At 36.1% G+C, this 17,195-nt stretch overlaps 1 long non-coding RNA gene across 1 annotated transcript in view; it reads left to right on the forward strand.

Moving 5' to 3' along the window:
* The window catches only part of LOC116568119, a 95,235-nt gene that overhangs the window by 21,364 nt on the left and 56,676 nt on the right, over nt 1-17,195 (forward strand). Inside the window, exon 4 of the long non-coding RNA XR_004276510.1 lies at nt 9,489-9,528. This is a non-coding gene — a long non-coding RNA (uncharacterized LOC116568119). The remainder of the gene's footprint in view (nt 1-9,488; nt 9,529-17,195) is intronic.

The following is a 17,195-nucleotide window of genomic DNA, read 5'->3' on the forward strand; positions in this document are numbered from 1 at the left end:
TTTTCCAAACAACACTAAAAATTCCTTAGGATGGGAATTGTGTTTTTCTCTCTGTCTCTCCAGCATCAAGCATGATATTTTTCATGTAGAAGGAGCTAATAATGATGAACGAATAATTGATGAATGAGAGAAATGAAGGAAATTAATAATTTCATTATTAAAATCATTAATAATAATTCATAATTCACCACTTAGCAGTCCTCATTGGCTGTTTATAGCAGGCTCAATAATATACCTCACCCCTCCAGGATATTTATGTCCTAATCACTAGAACCTGTGAATATTGTTACCTTATATATCAAAAGTGTGATTATGGATCAAAGGATGTAATTAAGGATCCTGAGGTGCAAAGATTGATAATCCTAGATTATCTGGATGCGTCCTAAATATAGTCACATTGGTCCTTGAGGGAGACCACATGGAGTAGGGGATGTGACTATAGGAGAAAGAAGTAGTAGTCAGTCTGGTTAGTGGTCACTAGCTAGAGAATGCAGGCAGACAATGAGTTGGGAAAGGCCAAGAAACAAATTATCCCTTAAAGCCTCTAGAAAGAGACAACTGTGTCAACATCTTGGTTCTTGGCTTCTTTCCTCTAAAACTATAAGAGAATACATTTGAGTTGTTTTAAGCTTCTTATTCCATAATAAATTGTCACAACAGCCATAGGAAACTAAGGCCTATTTTGGTACCTCAAAGTAGAGAGCTGCTTACCAAATCCCTAAAAATGCATTAAGAGTGGCTTTGGAATTACAGGAGCAGAGGCTGGAAGAGTTTGAGAGAATGATAGAAAAGGCTGACTTTGCCTGAAACAGACTACTGGTAGAAATGTGACTGTTAAAGCTGTTGTTGGTAAGGGCTCAGAAGGAGATGAGGAACACAGCAAGCCTGTATCATCTTAGGGAATACCGAACTAGTTAAAGATAGAATGTATCTGGCTGTATGAATATTGAAGATACTTCTGTTGAGGGCTCAGAAGGAAATGAGTCCGAGAGGAAAGGGGATTCTTGTCACATAGTGGCAGAAAACGTAGTAGAATTGTGTCCTACACTTGTGTTAGGAGCAAAGTGTATAGAAGAAGAACTTGGAGGGGCGCCTGGGTGGCTCAGTGGTTTAAGCCGCTGCCTTCGGCTCAGGTCATGATCTCAGGGTCCTGGGATCGAGTCCTGCATCGGGCTTTCTGCTCAGCAGGGAGCCTGCTTCCTTCTCTCTCTCTGCCTGCCTCTCTGCCTACTTATGATCTCTGTCTGTCAAGTAAATAAATAAAATCTTTAAAAAAAAAAAAAAAAAGAAGAAGAAGAACTTGGATATTTGGCTGGGATGATTTCCAAGCATGAAGGTATGGCTTGGTTTCTTCTTGCTGCTGATAGTAAAATCCAAGAGGGAAGAGATCAACTGAGAGATCTCTTACCCAAAAAGAAAACAAAACTTGATTTGAGAGATTCTCAGCCTATCCAAATGGTAAAAGATGCTAACATTAGGGGGTTCATTGTAAGGAAAGCATACTCTAGAGATAAAGTCAAGGGTTTGGCTGGATAATCTCTTGACAGTGCCCCCAATGGATCTAAGGGTCAAAGTATCCCCACACAGAGAGCTCTTTGAGGAGATTAGACATGTCGTTCATGGACCCCTTCAGCCATCTCAGCAGAGGCAGGGAATAGAGATAGGATTATCCAGGAAAGATCTGTGGTGGAGTTCTCTCATCTAATGGAGTGAATCCCTGAGATATACACAGAAGACCCTCAGTTCATTTAGAATGTTATACCAGCAGAAACACTGTCCGCTTGGACTGCAAAGGACAGAGAGGGGATGAAATGAAAGGAGACTTTCAGACTTCCAAGATTCTGCAGGAAGAAAATAGGCTAAAAACATGACTCAGGTGCGAACATGTGCTACCCTTCATGAAAAGGGCAGGATGGTTCAGAGGAAGCTGCAGGCCTATAGGGTAGAGCTATGAACCCAGAAGATAGAATGATGAGCCCAGAAGGCAGAGCGTCTTGCCAGAAAAGACCAATCCCAGACCTTGAAACCTATCAGGGTTTGCCCAGTTGGATTTTGATATTGTTTGGTGCCAAGGACTCCTTTTTCCTTTCATTTTCTCTTGATTTGGGTGCCTGTAACTATTAACCTCTGCTTGTCACCATTATGATAACTTGTTTTTAAGTTTAATAGGTCCATAGATGGAAAGAAATTTTTTTCCCAGGATGTATTCAACTCAGACTCCCAATCCTACCAAATTTAGATAAATTAAATGGTGAGGTTTGGGATTTTTGAATGGATGAGACTTAATGAGATTTGGAGCTGTAATGGTTTGAGACTTTGGAGAAACTTGGGATATGGTAAATGTATTTTGTGTTTGAGATGAACATGAATATTTAGAGGCCAGAGGATACCCTGTGGTAGGCTGAATACTATTCCACACTCCTACCATATGACTGTGTCCTATTTCCTGTAACCTGTGAATATGCTACCTTATATAACCAAAGACATTTTGTAGATGTGATGAAATCAGAAATTTTTAGATTATTTTGGGTAATCTGGGAGCAGAAGAGGAGGCAAGTCTAATGATAATGGTATTATTTTTTTAAATATTTATTTATTTGAGAGAAAGAGATAGCACACCCATGCAGAGGGGAGGGTAGAGGGAGAGGAAGAGTCTTAAGCAGACTTTATGCTGAGCACAGAGCCAGACATAGGGCTCAATCTCATGACCCTGAGATCAGGACCCTGAGAATGCAACCTGTGCCAAAACCAAGAATTGGATGCTTTACCAACTGTGCTGCCCAGATGCCCCAATAATGGTCTTATAAGAAAGAGACAGAGGGTGAATGAGGAGTAGAAGTCATGATGGCAGAAGAAAGCAGTTGGAGTTATGGCAAGAAAGGTCCATGGGCCAAGAAATGCAAGTAGCCTCTAGAAGCTAAAAAAGGAAAGGAAACAGAATTTCTCTCTGAAGACTCCAGAAGGAACACAGTACAAATGACCAACTGGTTTTAGACTCTCGACCTCCAGAACCATAATAGAATAAATTTGTATTGTTTTGTGCCACCAAATCTGTGGTGATTTTGTACAGAAGCAGTTGGATACAAACACATTGCCATACTTTTGTTGTTGTTTCTGATCAATAACATATACTTCTAAGTTATGTAAAAATTAACTGACAATTGTTTTGTGTTGGGTAGAGAATATATTCCCAGTAAAGATTTGAGGACATTCTTCATTTTAATAACTGCATGAGTATATGAGTTTTCTCAAGGTACTTGGGAATAGATTCTAGTCCCATAAATATGAAAGTCACTACCAGATGTTTCTTTTCCTATGAAATGTTTTTGCCACAGGCAAGCTTTTATCTTCTTCCTCACTGTTACTTTGTATTCTCAATGTCTGACCTTCAGAGACTGAGGCATCTCCCAACATACATTAGACCACAAGGGCACTTAATCATGTAAACAGTAAAATCAGTCTCGCTGCTAATCTTTTATCTAATGGCAAGTTTCTTAGCTGTGTGTACTTTGATGGTGATGATGAAAGGAAATACTTTTATTATTCCACAATGCACATTCTAACTTGAGAATCCCAACATGCTCTGGTTGCAATTACAATAAAAAAAAAAAAAATCTTGTTTCTTTTTCTTTCTTGATTGTAGATACATTAGCATTGCTTTGGAATAGAATGCCACTCCGGTTTCACTTTTCTTTTTGGAATGTGTAATGTAGGGGGAAAAAAAAAAAAGATGCAGCTAGTGATATTTTATCCATGAAAAGAACATTAGTTTTTTTCTTTTTCCTTTTGTTATGTTATGGAATATGTTGGAGATAATGGATTACAGTGAAGCCATCCTCTTTGTGATTCATCAATCTTGGTGGGTGGGGGCAGGATCCATTCTGCCCTTAATGATTGGTTTCTAACTGACAAGGCCTTTTGTGGCATGGAAAAAAAAAAAAAAGCCTAGTTTCTAAGGCTTGAGAATTACATTTAGCAAGAAGACAGAAAATGTACTTATTGTCAATGAGTAAATTAAGAGGACAAAAAGGATGTGGAATTGTTTAGGCTTCATCTTTAGAGAAATGAAAAGTAGAGTGGTTTCTCACACAGTCACACATCCACAGTCCTTTTACCTGTAGAATAATTAAACAACAAAAGCAGTTTGTGGTTTGGAAGATTCTACATTTGTAAGATCAGCTTGATTTAAGCTGCTAATCTTAGATCCGTGGTTCAACTCTGAAAGAAAGGTTTAATTTTAAATCTGATTTATAAATTATCCAGTTTAAATAATTGGATAAATGACAAGGCAATTAAAACAGCTTAGATTAGCTCTGATTTTAATATGTTAATCCTCCAAAGTTTAAAATGCTTTGGTCATCATATGTGATAGACTCAGTCACATACCAATGCTACTAATCACTTTTTAAAATTTATTATTTTATGAATTTTTCCATTTATTAATGGGTTCTCTTATTAGCTTCTCTTTTTTTCACTTTTTTTTTTTCAAAATTTAAAAATGTCAAAATTTAAAAATGTTATAGCCTATAGGCTTAGGGCACTAGAGTGCATCTTTTTTACCTTTAAACTTTAAAAAGACAAATAAAATTTGGATTCTAGAAGATTAAGTTTCTCTGAACTCCCAAGACAACAAAGTGATCCCTCCAGTAACTACAACCTGTCTCTGGACAATTTCTCACTGTTTTGTCTTCTGTTGGATTATAGTCCTGTTGTCACATCAATGCTGACAGTCATGTGCTTCCTGCTTATGAGTTCATAGAAGGGTTAGTAAAGAGAAAAATTAAATATCTAGGAAGGACTGGAATACAATCACTGAAAGCTGTTTACCCACCCACACCACTTCTAGTATTTGACCTCATGCTTGCAACCCCTTTGGGTCTCAATAGAATCTCTTGATTATGAATTGAAATACTGAGATTATTATTATGTTAATTAGTCATTATTTTTAAAGAAAGTTTGCTCCCCTTAGGATTTCTAATTTATTCCTTTGGATAGCTAGTGTATAATTATGCAGTATTTCTGATGAGAAATATAAATGAGATAGAAACTATGACTGTCTTGATGAGACATCCCAACACTCTACCAAGCTAACCTCTTTATGACCCTTGTTAGTTTTACTTGAGAAAGCACATATTCATCCCATTATTTACTCTCTGAAATGTCATTACACCTAAAAATTGGCCCCCAAATTGTAAGTAACAATTTTCTAAATACATTTTCCACTTACACAAATTCAGAGTCAAAGCAACCTAAATCCTTCCACGAAAAACTAAAAATAATTATTACTTCCTCCACACTCCCAATGAAGAGCATTTAAAATTCCTTTCAAGATTATATGAGAAATAAATAATTTTTTATTTATTAAGCTTATTCATTCTGGGCCATTGAAAATGGGGAATTTTATCTTGGATATTTAATGTACAATTTTTTTCACATATTAAATTGATATTTTATCAGGCTCTTTAAAATAAGGAAAGCTGGATGGTGGAGCTTTGGACTCTACCATTTACGTTGGATGGTAGGGCCAGAGAACTTAGCTTTGTCATCAGACTGGCTGTATCTGATCCAGGCTACCTCAGTTCATTTGCACAAATTACTTCTACTTCTTTTTTTATAAAACAAGATAAAAATAGATATACCTCATTATAGATCAAATGAGATAGTCTGTATAAAGCACTTGGTACCCTGCCTGGTACAAAGTGAGCACTCCATGTGTTAGATGTATTTATCATTTGTGATAACAGAATTCATGGTTATATACTGGCATTCCAACTCAAGTATGAAAATGTAGAGTATTCAGAACAAAAAACCTGATCAGCCAATTTCTGGTTCTGTTCTATGAAAATATAAGTTAATAGAAGAAAGGAAAAAGCCATTGAATGTCTGTATTATCAAAATGGGCTGAACTATGGATTCTTTTTTTTTTTTTTTTAGATTTTATTTATTTATTTGACAGAGATCACAGGTAGACAGAGAGGCAGGCAGAGAGAGATGAGGAGGTAGGCTCCCTGCTGAGCAGAAAGGATGATGTGGAGCTCCATTCCAGGACCCTGAGATCATGACCTGAGCTGAAGGCAGAGACTTTAACCCACTGAGCCACCCAGACACCCACTATGGAATCCTTTAAATCATTAGTCCTCCTAATGCTTATAGAAGATGACTCAATTTCCAAAACTCCAACTCAGAAAAAACTTTTCTGGAATTGAACTACTGTATGGAGGTGGTATACCACTTTTAAGAACATATTGATGTCAGTTTTCTATTTGCTTTGGTGGTGGTTCTTCTGCTGGGTTGAAGATAAAGCTCCATAAAGAATGCCAGTGATTTGTTGTTATATTACAGGTTTCCATTTTGACTGTCTTTAAAACACAGTCATTTTTTTCTTTATTCTCCTGCCAAAATGAGAATGCTGATGGTTTGGAAGAAAAATAATACAGCAGGTTTTCTAGATCTGTTAGTGCTGTATTTCCTTTTGCGGGACCCGTTCAGATTAGCGTAAGTACTCTGCAGGAACCACAGGGTTTCTAACTTCTCTTGCATCATTCTTTGTGCCTAGAACTATGTTTTTTTAATGCAATTTAAAATAAAAATTTCTCACTAAATAAAAGTCATGTTTTCCTAAAGATAATTATTAATTAATAAGCAATAATTAATTTATTAATAATTATTTATTTAGAAGTATTTTTTCCTTTGAAAGTGTTAATACCTGAGTTGAAGGCCCTGAAAATAATACAATTACAGGAAATTAAATTAAAAGAACACAGGAAAGAAAACATGTAGAAAATTCCTTTGGAGCTAAATTAAGGAAAAAATTCAATTGCTTTGTGAATTACTATAATTAACATAATTTGATAAAGTAAATGATTTGTACCTTTTTGCTATCTGCTTTTAGTAGGACTTGAAATTGACATTTTTGACCCACATTTAAGGATCTTCCTATGGTCCAGTGAAATATACCAAATCACATATAAAATACATATTCTGAGAAGTTCTCAAAGCTCAGGTTTAAACTTGTATATCAAAATTTCACTTCCACTTCCTTCTATCATTTTCTATGTTCTTGATACCTTTATTATTATTGCTACTATTTTTGGAGAGATGATATCAAAATAAAGGTCTTATATATTTTATTTCATTTGTTCCTCATGATACAACTTTGTGTTAGACATTATTCTTATTTGAAGGATGAGATCAGTTAAACTGGGAGGGGTTAAATAACTGGCCTGAGGTTATATGCCTACTAAATGATGAAGTTAGACTTTAAACCAGGATTCCTAATTGAAGTGCAACTTGACTATGGTTTTATATCCCAAGAACACTATTTGTCACTAAGAAGAGAAACAAGACATACAAAATAACTACCATCTCAATCTAAAGTATGATGTTGGTGATAGAGGAGTCAGATGGTAAACTGGGATCAAGAGTTTTCCTGGAGGCAGTTGAAACATTTTCATAGAGGAGATGGCAACTGGGCTATGTATTGACAGATGAGGGAGAGTTTATCACAAAAATTGCCGAAGACATGGAAATAAAGCATGGAAATAAAGAAAGATTTGGGGTTTTCCTTTCAGGGGAGTGCTGAGTGATATTTGGTGGGTCAGAGCTGTGTACCTTTGGTTGACTTCCTATTCACCAGGCTATTCTCAATTCTTAAGGAATAGGGACTTAACTTCTAGAAAACTAAGAGTCACACAAATGATTCGTTCAAAGGAATGAAAATGAATTTTTCCTCAGTAAAGACAGAATTTATTTCCATACAACACAAATGATAACCCTAAATATTGCATTTTATCACTTTGCGGAATCTGGGATATTAACTAGACTTGAATATATGCAAACTTATTTCAGTTTCCTAAGTAGATACCATGTCTGTTTGTGTGTGTGTGTGTGTGTACACAGGCCCAGTGGTTATTATATATAATATATTATGTATATATTTATATTTATATATATACATTTTTCTCAGGTTCATTTTATATTTTCATGACAACAATGCAAAAATTTTTTTGGAAAATTTTATATTTTAGCAATGAGATGGATATTTTCACTCAGCAACTACCTCAAACATACAACAGACTCATAAAACTGTCTGGCATCTAGGGGTTGCACATACATCTAAAATAAAAGAGAGAAGAATGCTTTGGGTAATGCATGAAACAGGGGAAGCAAGCAAGTTCCACTTTCTATAGACCTTGAATGCTATGCTAAGCAACTGGAGTTATCATGTAGGTATAAATGTTAGGTTGAGCTAAAACTCATAAGTTAAAGTCAGAAAACAGCTGTATCCTTTTTTTAATGTCTGAGTAAGCCCACTTGGTTGGGACCTCTCTCTATATGGGATTCAATAAAAAAAGATTGCAGTAACTTTTCTGAACACTCAATAAATTCTAGTGAAAAGTATCAATCAGTAATTAATATGCTCAGTCCTAGGTAATCAAAATTTCCAGCTTCATTCAAGTCCTGTCCACTCTGTAGCTTGGTCCTGTTGCAAGGTTGGTGAGCAGGTAGAAGGGGGCATGGTCATTATCTCCCTGTATCTATTTGCCTGTAGAGACTATGCTCTGTCTCTCCTCAGCCACTTAACAGGTGGTAAGTAATGACTCCTGAATCTTACTTGACTGGTTCTATCCAGGTTGTCAAGAGTTAGACCTCTTTTGGCTTGCTAAGCATTTAAAGCTACTCTTTTCCCATAGGGCACCTTTGAAGGTAATCTGGAGAACCCTCCATCACTGGAATTCTTATAAATACTTGCAGGTCCTTCAATATAATGAACTCCATCATGTTTTGGATGACTACTATCATGATTGTTTTAATGTATGTAAAATATATAAGGTACAAAATAAATGTCCAATAAACATTTATTGCTATTATTGTTAAATTTTGAAATATCTGCAACATTTGATTATAGCCACAAAAGAGACATAGAGGTATGTTTGAAAATTTCAATTTCCTCTTTCATATAGTCTTAAGTATCTTAACAGTGATACTAAACATAATTTTAAAATGATAATAAGACACATATAGAAATACTGTTTTGAAGGATTATAAGTGTTTATGTAAAAATACTTTGCCAAATCACAATGACTTTCTGGCATAGTCATCTTGAGTTATTACACATTTTTGATTTTTTATTACCAAACTGATTAGAATTAATTTTGTTTGCTCTTTTTTCAGTTCCCAGGCACCAACCTAATTGATACTGTGTTTCTGCTTCAGTTGATTAGTTTTTTCTGTTTATATGCTATTTGGGGTTTGAAGGGAAGTAATGATAAGCAGATTGAATGTCAGTAAGTTTATCAACAACATTTTTCTGTCTGAATTGAATGTAAAAATTTATTAAAACTCACCTTTGAAACCTATGAAGAAATAGTTTTGAAAAATATCTAATGAGATGGCAACCAAAATTGTCTAAATGTAACTTCAGCTATTACAGTCTTTATTAAAATATAACAAACCAATTGACACATTTCTCTTTAATTCTTTTCTAGTAATGGTAGAGATGCTACCTGCAGAATCTTGATGCAAGAAGTAAGTGGTATTCTTCTTGCTTCCCTGTAAGTTGTCTTGTTTTGTTGCCTTTCCCTCACTCTTTGGATTCTTGTTCCACAACCTTCTCTAACCTTTATTTCTGTTTTTAGCACTCATACCCGAACAATACCTTGACTTACTTGAAGCGTATAGCATGCAGATACATCCATCTTCTGTGTGGTTATTTTAGATGACTAAAACATCTGTATCGATAACATTTCTAAAGTTCTGGTCCCTCAGTTATTTAATCTCCCTAATTCCTTTGAACTTTTTCAACATCTCATATCAGCAACCCACTAGCATTTTTTAGTTCATTATCAAACAAACACAAAACAAAGCAAAACCAAACCAAACCCTACCACTCTCAAGACTTGAGCCCTGTGTCCTAAGGAATTCAACTTAGAAATTACATTACCTGCCCTTTGTTTTCCTCATTTCCTTTTATTTGTAAAATATTATCTAATAGCTGTTGAGGGATGTTTGAACACACTTATTTAAACATGTTAAAAGACTTCATTGTGGGCAAAGGGGAATATGGGAAATCTCTGTATCTTCCACTGAATTTTGTTGTGAACCTGAAACTCTTTGTTTTTATATATAAACATATATATATAAACATTTATATATAAACATATATATAAACATATATATGTTTATATATAAACATATATATATGTGTACACATATATATATACACACACACATATATATATATGTTTATATATAAAAACAAAGAGTTTTATACATATATATATATACATGTGTACACATATATATATACACACACACACACATATATATATGTGTACACATATATATATATACACACACACACACATATATATATATATGACTCCTCTATGCATTTATGCAGTCTAACCCTCTGTGGGCTCTTTAGGAACACCTCAGAAATCCCTTTGCACACCTATATAGTCTCTTTTCAAGCTGTTATAGATCTTCTCAAATTGTCTCAAGGTGCTAAACTACTTTGTCAACCAATATCCTTAATACCAGACATTCCATATCAGGTCATTGAAAACTTTCAGACCATCTGGAAGTGGTTCCTTAAAGTCTGCGCTTCAGCATCTTGCAGGTCTCTCACTCATTCTTCCTTCTGCTCTCTGGGATGAAGACATACTGTTTCCCTACTGCAAGCTTTCTTGGCTCTATGCTCTCATTCCACTTCTCTACGCTTCTTCTTTAACCCACCTACTTCTATTGTTTTCTAACTATTTTGGATTTTTCTTTCATGATTTCTTTCCCTCATACCTACGAATACACTTTTTCTCCCTATTTTAAATTGAAGGAAAAACCCAAAAATACTTTGTAGATATTTCTACTCAGTGAACTTATACAAAGGATATTATCTTTATATCTCTCATTAGGAAACCTTACTGTGCTGTAACTTTTACACTCAATTTTAATATTATTTCAGAATAAAGCATATATTAATATTATATATAAACATATATTAATATTTGACAACATATAAGTCAAAATAACGGGATAAAGTATTATTTTTTAAATAATGTCTGACTCCTGATCATATAGAGTTTTAGAATATAACTTTTGCAAACTGTTCATTTATTAAATAGATTCCCTTGAATCTTCAACACATTTTTTAAAAGATTTTATTGATTTATTTGAGAGAGAGAGGGAGAGCGCACAAGCAAGGGGGAGAGAAAGAGGGAGAAGGAGGCTCCCTGCTGAAAAGGGAGCTGAGCCCACCCATGCAGGGTTCAATCCCAGGACCCTGAGATCATGACCTTAGCTGAAAGCAGATGCTTAAGCAACTAAGCCACCTAGGCACCACTCCCTTGAATCTTTAAATTAGAAAAATGAAATTTCCAAATCTCAGTCCTAACATTCTGTAAAATTTAGCATTACTTTTATAAGGCTGGTTACATATTCTCCTGAAATTTTACCTTGATTTTCTTTCTAGATCTGTGGGTATTTTATCTTTTCTGCCTCTTCAGACTCTCTTCTTTTTCTTTCCTTCTACAAAGAGTCATACTCCACAAGCTCCTGCCTGACCCAAGCTGCTTCTTTCCTCCCCTTCTTTCCTGTGGTGCTTTCAATAAGTCTCACAATTTAGTCTCCCTCAGAGCAAAATGATCAACATATTTATATCTCAGATTGCCTTCTTTTCTGGAATTCTGAGATACAGAATGAAGTCAGTTGGCTGAATCACCTTACACTTAACATGTTCAAAGTACACCTATCACCATCTTCCCTAATCTTAATCCTCATCCTGCTACATTTATCTCAGTTAACGGAAGAAAATGATATTCTTCCAAGGCATGGATCTTCCAGGTCATCTTTGATTTTTCAACATCTTCTAAGTGCTCAGTCAAGCATGGCACTAAGATACTATGGGCTTTACATGAGAATATTGATGTTGCTTTCCTCAAAAAGCTTAGAAGTTGTTTTTAGTTAAATTATAAAAATATACAGTGGAAAAAAGACAGTCTCTTCAATAAATGGTGCTGGGAAAACTGGACAGCTATATGTAGAAGAATGAAACTCGACCATTCTCTTATACCGTACACAAAGATAAACTCAAAATGGATAACATACATCAATGTGAGACAGGAATCGATCAGAATCCTAGAGGAGAATATAGGCAGTAATCTCTTCGATATCAGCCACAGCAACTTCTTTCAAGATATGTCTCCAAAGGCAAAGGAAACAAAAGTGAAAATAAACTTTTGGGACTTCAAAATCAAAAGTTTCTGCACAGCAAAGGAAACACTCAAAAAAACAAAGAGGCAACCCACGGAATGGGAGAAGATATTTGCAAATGACAGTACAGACAAAAGGTTGATATCCAGGATCTATAATGAACTCCTCAAACTCAACACACATGAAACAGGCAAACATATCAAAAAATGGGCAGAAGATATGAACAGACACTTCTCTAATCAAGACATACAAATGGCTATGAGACACATGAAAAAATTTTCATCATCACTAGCCCTCAGGGAGATTCTAATTAAAACCACATTGAGATATCATCTTACACCAGTTAGAATGGCCAAAATCAGCAAGACAGGAAACAACATGTGTTGGAGAGGATGTGGAGAAAGGGGAACCCTCTTACACTGTTGGTGGGAATGCAAGTTGGTGCAGCCTCTTTGGAGAACAGTGTGGAGATTCCTCAAAAAATTAAAAATAGAACTTCCCTATGACCCTGCCATTGCACTCCTGGGTATTTACCCCAAGGATACAGATGTCGTGAAAAGAAGGGCCATCTGTACCCCAATGTTTATAGCAGCAATGGCCATGGTTGCCGAACTATGGAAAGAACCAAGATGTCCTTCAATGGACGAATGGATAAGGAAGATGTGGTCCATATACACTATGGAGTAATGTGCCTCCATCAGAAAGGATGAACACCCAACTTTTGTAGCAACATGGACGGGACTGGAAGAGATTATGCTGAGTGAAATAAGTCAAGCAGAGAGAGTCAATTATCATATAGTTTTACTTATTTGTGGGGCATAACAAATATCATGGAAGACAAGGGGTGTTAGAGAGGAGAAGGGAGTTGGGGTAAATTGGAAGTGGAGGTGAATCATGAGAGACTATGGACTCTGAAAAACAATCTGAAGGGTTTGAAGTGGTGGTGGGGGGGTGAGAGGTTGTGGTACCAGGTGGTGGGTATTATAGAGGGCATGGATTGCATGGAGCACTGGGTGTGGTGAAAAAATAATGAATACTGTTTTCCAGAAAATAAATAAATTAATTTAATTAAAAAATTATAATAAGGATATTCTAGAATAGGATCTAGAAAGTAATTTTAAAAGAATTTTATTTCCAATATCTTATTAGGACATTAGAGCATTTCGAGAAGACAGGAACAAAAGTTGTGTTAGTCTTGGTAGGTGATTCAGCAGTGAAAGGCAGGAGAGCAATGAGACACAAGTTTCAGCAATCTCCCTAGATAAAACATTGCATTGTGAAGCTCTCTGGTGCCTCTGTGGTGAGGATGGGTGAATTACAGTATCAAGGCTCAATAACACCAATCATCAATTCATTTTAATAACTCTATTTCTTCTTTTTCTACTTTCATCTGGCCACTTTCTGATTATATTTTGGCTTCTATGTCATTTTACCAAACTCAGTTGAGGCAATTGTTCAGTCTAAATAATAGCTGTATTTTCATTATAAATTGAAATATTGGCTTTTTAGGGTTTATACTGTCATCCTGATGAATATTGGTACATTTCAGAGGATGGTCAATTTCTTTTTATTTTGCTTTCCTTGAACATATATATGACCTATGATAATTGTATAGCTCCATGAGTTTCAGACAGTTACAACACCCATATGAACCAAAATCCTGATCAATAAGCAGAAATGATCAATACCCTCAAATCACACTATCCCAAGCCTCTGGAATCTTTTACATCAGTGCTCAGAACAGACTTCACTGCAGCCTTCCTCCTTCACTTCATGGCATTTTCTGAATCATAGTTTAGTAATAGGACCCCTTTGCTTGCAGACCCTCAGTGCTTCTAATCTATCTCATCACTGCCTAACTTCTAAGGTACTTTGAAGTCCTAACCTACTTTTCCTGCTCCAAAGCCTACTACTTCCCTCTCTAAAATAAATAATGTTCCAGATTTAGTGATTCATCAGGAAAGCAAATCAACAGGGATTACATCAAGATAAACAGGAGTTGCCACCAGAGCACCGAGCGATTCTTGACCAACATTTCACTTTGCAATTATCAGAGAATTTTCAAAAATATACATATCTGGCACAATTTATCCATTTAACTGTTCTCTGTCATATCTGACAACCAACCTGCCAGCAAATTATGTCAGCTCTATTTTCTTTTTAAAGATTTTTTTTTTTTTTTTTTTTTTTTTTTTTTTTGGTCAGAAAGAAAGAGAGAGCGTGCAAAAGCACGGGGAGAGGTAGGCAGAAGGAAAAACAAAGTCCTCGCCGAGCAAGAAGCCCAATGTGGGACTCAGTGTGCGACTTGATGTAGGACTCCATCCCCAGGTCCCTAGGATCATGACCCAAGTCGAAGGGAGATACTTAACTCATTGAATCACCCAGGCATCCCAATCAGCTCTACTTTCAAAACATATCTAGAACTCAATCATTCTTCACAGCCTCCATGATCAACCCCTCAGCAAATATCCTATCTCATGTGGGATATTGTAATAGTCTTCAAATTTGATCTCTTTCCATGTTCCAGTTTTTTAACACAGTAGTCAGAAAGATCTAGTCAAAATGTATGAGTCAAGGCATACCTCTTTCTTTGTTCTAAAAATCCTCCAGTAGTTCTCTATCTTAGAGTAAAAACCAAAGTCCTTAAAGTAGCTTTCCAGTTCCTAAGTTTATACTGTCTGGCACAGTAGCCATCTCTGCATGTTTCTACTGAGTACTGCAGGTATGAAGTCTAAACTGAGAAGTACTGTAGGTGGAAAATATACACCAGATCCCAAAGATGTTGTACAAAAGAGTTTTTAAATATGTCAATACTTTTAATTTATTATAGTTTAAAATCCTAACACTCCTCAAATACTGGATTAAATAACACATAAACATTAAGTTTGCATGTTCTATTTTTCACTTTTTAATGTGATTATTAGAAAATTCAAAATTAGCTATATGCCTGGGGAGCCTGCATGTCTTAGTCAGTTAAGCATCTCTTGGTTTCAGCTTAGGGTTGTAAGATCACCCCATGTGGGATTCCCCTCTCAGCAAGGAGTCTTGAAGCTTCTCCACCCTCCCCTCTTGTGTGCTATCTCTAAATAAATAAATAAATCTTTTAAAAAAACTGCTAATGTGACACATTATCTCTATTCGATGTTGCCACTCTAAACAGTCTGTATTATTTTTCTGACTTCCTTTCCTGCTACTCCTTTGCTGTTGTCTTACCATATCATCTTCCTAGCTCTTCTTGGAGCCCACCAGGGATGCTTCTGCTGCAGGGCCTTTGTATTTTCATTTTCTTTCAGTCTGGAAGGTTCTTTCCCCTAATATTTCATGAAATCTTCCTCATTTCCTTGAGGACTTTTTTAAAAACATTATATTTACAGTGAAACCATCTGTGACTACTTGATCTAAAATTGAAATCCATAGAACTTTGTATCTCTCTTCTCTTTATTTTTTCATGTAGTTCTTATCTTTATGTTAACAGAGATTCATCTGATAGAGCAAACTGAATACTAGAGAATTTGTTTAAATCTAGCAATCTAGTTTCTGTGAGCCAAAGCACACAGCCCAAAGGTTTTGGTAATTTTTCCTCAAAGTTTATACAAATAATAGGGGTTTTAAAACAAAGACAAGTTCTCGTCAGGACTTAGAGCACATGACTCAGTACTTAGGAGTCCACATGAGTGTACCTTTCATGTTCAGGAGGTACCATCATAAACAGCAGAAGCCCAGAAGTTCATCTCCCAAGAAGGACAACAGTAAGAATGTCATGGTCACACTCCTGGCCTAGGAGGGGCCTGGGTTGTTATAAGCAGAGGCGCTTACAATGGAGACTGAAGCGAAACACCAATCTCTTCTTACTAATGGGCACAATAAATGGTGGATTACTAAGAATGAAAAGCATTATCTGAGGGAATGGGTCTATTAAGCTTGTCAGTAATACTAGAGAATGCCACTCAGCAGTTATAACCATCATTAACACCAAAATAATGATCACATGGAGGAGATCTGAGGAGTCCATTGTTCTAGGATGCATACTTTATTTTATTTTTTTATTTGAAAAATATGAGAGAGCATGAGCAGGGGGAGGGACAGAAGAAGAGGGAGAAGTAGACCACCCTCTGAGTGGGGAGCCTAATGCAGGGCATGAATTCAGGAACATGGGATCATGACCTTAGCTGAAGGCAGATGCTTAACCCGTTGAGCCATCTATGCACCCCTGGGATGCACTTTAACGCCTGTCATTTTTTGGCTGTATAGCACACTACAGGCCAATAGTCTGAGTGTCTGGCAGCCTCTTGCATTGTTAGGTCACTGAATGAGCCTTTGCATCATAGCAGGCTTACCAAATGTCTCAGAAGCGCAGCAGTGTTGACTCTTTTTCCATTTCTATCCAAGAATGGAAGAAATTTGATTCTTTTAGCCATAGTGTCCAAGAGTGCTTCATCTTATCAGAGAATACACTGCACACTTCCCTTGAAAGGACTTTATTCGATATATTGCCTCCTAAAAAATAGTTTAGAAATATCAATTATCCCTGGTCATCTTTCAAGTTTAAACATATCGCCGAAGCATGATTCCTGTTCACTACATAGAACCTCATAAACCATCAGATGTGAACATGCTACCAGTAGGAAGAATAAAATGGGAGTCTTCCAGATCCAAGCTGGCTTATTTTTATCATCATTATTAATGATAACACTTTATTTAAAAATGAAAAATGAAGAGCAATTGCTAAATCAGGACACAGGATGACCACATCCAATGACCACTCACTAAAGAATATATACATATTATAAGGCTAGATGGTGGAGGAGTGGAGTATTCTGTTTCAACTGGTCCCCTGAATTTAGCTAGATGTCTACCAAGCCATTCTGAATGGACGTGAAACCAGCCTGAGATATAAGATTATACATCTGGATCTCTACGGGGGCAGAGGATCATCAATTGAGAGGTATGAAGGACGAAGTTGTGATTGCATGGACAGATGTCAG

The sequence above is a fragment of the Mustela erminea genome, chromosome 10 (assembly GCF_009829155.1).
Source record: "Mustela erminea isolate mMusErm1 chromosome 10, mMusErm1.Pri, whole genome shotgun sequence".
In the NCBI taxonomy this organism is placed as follows: Eukaryota; Metazoa; Chordata; class Mammalia; order Carnivora; family Mustelidae; genus Mustela; species Mustela erminea.